At 46.1% G+C, this 4,119-nt stretch overlaps 1 pseudogene; it reads right to left on the bottom strand.

Annotated features, from left to right (window-relative positions):
- Positions 1-3,065: 3,065 nt before the first annotated feature.
- On the bottom strand, positions 3,066-3,680 carry LOC142456105 (protein lin-37 homolog pseudogene; annotated as a pseudogene).
- Positions 3,681-4,119: the final 439 nt, after the last annotated feature.

Genomic DNA, 4,119 nt, shown 5'->3' on the forward strand with positions numbered 1-4,119 from the left:
TCAGAGTCGTCCTATGACATGTATCTTTGAATAAGCCTTTTAAAGACCTTGTGCGAAGGATGTGGCATGAATGGATGTCATCTGGTCAAGCCCGACTAACAAAAGGAGGAAATCTCATGAAGCCTGACATAGAGTTCATAGCAAAGTGGGTCTGAGATGCATGGGAAGACATTCCAGAAGACGTGGTGCAACGTGCCTTCCAGAAATGTAGTATTAGTAATGCTGTGGATGGCAGTGAAGACTGCACTTTGTATGAAAATGACAGCAGTGATGGTGATGGCGGCGATCTCAGTGAGGACAGCGTCTATGATGACCTCACACCAGCTGAAGCTCTGCGTTGGGATACGGATGATGATGAGGAATCCAGTTTTGAAGGATTTTCACTCTTTACATTTTAGCTTGGTTGCTGATTGAGCTCAGGGAGTAGTACTCTTAAGGTATCATTGTTGATACCTTATTGTTTTTGTTGAACCTATTTTCCACTTACTGTGCTGGTTTACTAATGTTAAATGACTTGTCCTTTTATTTATGTTTTTTATTTAAAATAAATATTTAAATACATTGCCCCACTGATGTCTCAATTTTTAGTAATTTTATTTTCATTTGTTTTGATTATTGAAACTCACCAATAGCTTCTGCATTTTCCACTCTAGGCTTATACTCGAGTCAATCAGTTTTTCTGGTTTCCCAGGTAATAATTAGGTACCTCGACTTATACTCAGGTCGGCTTATGTTCAAGTATATACAGTATTATGCAGCTACTATGCACGAGATATTTGTCTACATGCTTACCCTGCCTTGTTATTGGTTTTTCTTTTCTTTCTTTCTTTCTTTGGTTTTGGTATGTCCTGTGTTTTGCCTGTCTCCCCACTAGAATGCAAATCTAATGAGGACAAGGATTTTTTTTTTCAGTCTTACTGACTACAGTATCTTAGTCAACACCTAAAATAGTTACTGGTACTTGGCAGTTGATCAAAACGTATTGATGGCTAGATGAATAGACCAAAGGAAGAAGGAAATGAGAGAGGGAGGGAGGGAGAGAGGGAGGAAGTTATAATGGTGTCCAAGGGTTTTCAGAAAAACTTACGTAAGACTTAGGAGGGCAAAGGAAACTCACAAAAGCACCGCTGGCGGCACATCAGTGCATTACAGTTGCAGGCAGGACACAGAAATGGGACATGTACATTATGCCAGACAAGAGTTTAAAAGACTGGCCTGGGCCCTCCAACCAGGGCAGTCAGGATGTGACTCGTAATCATGTGACTTTAGTACCCCAAAGTTCCATCAGGGGCACACTCCAAAGAGACTGCCTGTGGCAGTTACATCATCGCCTGTCAACTTGCGAAGGGGTGGAGTTTAGCCTGTCAATCAGGTCACAGCCAATGAGGCCTCTGTGTGGGCATGGCCTTCTCCTGAGGGTTCAGGGAACTCCTATCTTCCTCCCTGGAGGTGGGACATACACTCTTTCCCTATTACATTGCTGTTGACAAGCCACATGGAGCTACCCAGTGGTTCTCAACCTTCCTAATGCCATGACCCTTTAATACAGTTCCTCATATTGTGGGAACCCCCGAACCATAAAATTGTTTTCGTTGCTACTTCATCACTGTCATTTTGCTACTGTTATGAATCGGGTGACCCCTGTGAAAGGGTCATTCGACCCACAAAGGGGTCATGACCCACAGGTTGAGAACCACTGAGCTATGCTGATAGAGACAGAGCCTGGAGCTGGAGGAGTGGAGTAGAGACCCACACCAGCACTGAGATGCTTCTACCACCACTGGATCCACCAAACTTTCCACTCGCTGGCCTGTGCTCTTCCTTCATTCTTCATTATTGCATGTGTTGTGTGAGTCTGAGAGGAATTTACAGACTGGTATCAGACATATGAGCTAATATCCAACTTACGGACTTGATCTGGACTGGGCTGGGATGTTTTCTTAATATACAATTACTCTTTTATATAAAGTTCTTTCTTACACACGAGTCTCCCTAGATTTGTTTCTCTAGTCCACCTGGACTCACACACTGCCCCTAAATCACCCACCTCAGACTGGCTAGGAATGGTAGGAATCCACTTTCTAATGCACTATAACCAGTTACAGAAGGGATTCAATGGAGGCTCAATTTATGTGAAGACTCCTATGAATTTTGGGCTTCCAGTGTAAACCACAGCCTTCCACAAGCTCAGTGCTCAGAAGTTTAAGTTCTAACACAAGTTAAATTAAAATTCTGCCATCGGCTTATTATAAAGAATCTCAGGCATTATATACAGGTAAGTATGGTGCCGGGAGACTCTCCGTAGGAGTAGCCAATGCCAAGGGGGTTATAACAAAGGAAGGACTTTAATGTTGTGCCAGCACGTGGCTCGGTGGATTCCTAGCCAAAGACTGAGACCGACCTCAAGGAAGACCCACCTATAACGCGGTGGGAGCCTGGAGGTGTTTCAGGAAGGGTGGAGGGAGATGTGCAGGGTTAGGATTGGCTGATTCAAATGTGTGGCAGGAAGGGGCACTCAAGTAAGTAAGAGGACTTTGTTCTCTCCTAGACACGAGGTAGCAGCAGGTGTTAGCCTGAAGGTAGCAGCAGGTGTTAGCCTGAAGGTAGCAGCAGGTGTTAGCCTGAAGGTAGCAGCAGGTGTTAGCATGAGATCGAGGTGGACTATGTGCTCTTTCCGCTGGAATGGGGTGCGGTTGCTGTCTCACTAACCCATGCAGATAAAAAGACAATCCACGGAAGAAAATTAATGCATAATAAATGTATGAAAATTAATAATTATATACAATTAATTGGGCTATGGTACTTTTCTTCAAAAGAGATTGTGGATTAACAAATTAATAGTTACCCAAAGATCTTGAAAATACAATGAGCTACATAATTGCCAGGTATTGTATTAGAGGTCCAACGAGTTATGGAAAATATTTCATGTAGGCATCCTACAAGAGCTAAACTTTTGCATTTCCCCTTTTCAAACTCATTTCCTTTTCCTTTTCTTGTATATCTATCTATCTATTTATTTATTTAGAGTCAGAAGATTTTTACTGGGCTGGGGAGCTGAGAAACTGTCACTGTCGGGAGAGGGCATACATCTCCCATAGGATCTTCACCCTGTCTGCATAACACCTGGTCCTGAAGTTGCGTTTCCAGCGCTGCAGGTTGCGTTGAATGAGTGTGGAAGGGGAAGGCCTCAGGTTTGGCAGGTTCACCCTCAGGGTACCCTGGGTCTCAGGCTGCCGTGGGGAGGGAAGCCGGGTTCTGCAGGAATCTCCAGGGGCCGTGGGTGGAGGCAGCTTGCACACATCACGACTGTCGCTGTGGGTAATCTCTGACCCCTCGCCATCCGCAGGGAGTGGTGGCGGTGGTCAGGTAGGTGAACGGTCTCGCTCTCGAGAGGTGCAGCTGTTGTACTTCACCCAGGGATGGCAGATGGGGTACAGCGGGGGGTTCTCACTGAGCCAGGCCAAGTCCACACTCCAGTCAGCTTGATCACTGATGTGTTGGATGGCTGAGGCCCTCCTCCCCCGGCCCTTCGTCCAGCTCTCTCCTCCTCTTGCACAGTGTGGCTGGTGGATGGCCGCTGGTGGTGACTGTGATGGACCAGTCCTTATTGTGGTGTCTGAGGGTGACTTCCCAGCTTCCTCTTCTAGCCTTTCCCTGTCCATGTGGCTCTTCTCCAGCATCTGGTTGGTTCAGGGACTTGGCCATCTCCAACTCTCATTTCTCCACTTGAATTTTGCCGGGATTGGGGTCTGGCTAGCTGGATCAGTTGTGTCCCAAAGCTTGAGGGGTCACAAGTCAAGGCTGAAGGGCAGAGGGGAGAACACACAGTCTCCCATCAGCAGCTTCCATTTTCTCTTCATTTTAAGGACAGTGGGAAGCTACTCTTCGACTTTTTTTTTTTAACCTAGCCATGTGGCCTTCACCCAGAAGCTCATCTTTGTAAGTCCTTGCTCTCAGACTTAGAGCTCCCTCCTGAGCCAACCACAAACATGTAGAAATGCAGAATCTCAGGCCCTTCCTAGGGCCCCTGAATCAGAATCTGCATTCCCAGGTCCTCTTTTGATTCCTGGGCAACGTATTTGGGGAAGCATGGGTGTAAGGATCAGTTACCCCATCTGG

Source organism: Tenrec ecaudatus, chromosome 9 (assembly GCF_050624435.1).
Source record: "Tenrec ecaudatus isolate mTenEca1 chromosome 9, mTenEca1.hap1, whole genome shotgun sequence".
Lineage (NCBI taxonomy): Eukaryota > Metazoa > Chordata > Mammalia > Afrosoricida > Tenrecidae > Tenrec > Tenrec ecaudatus.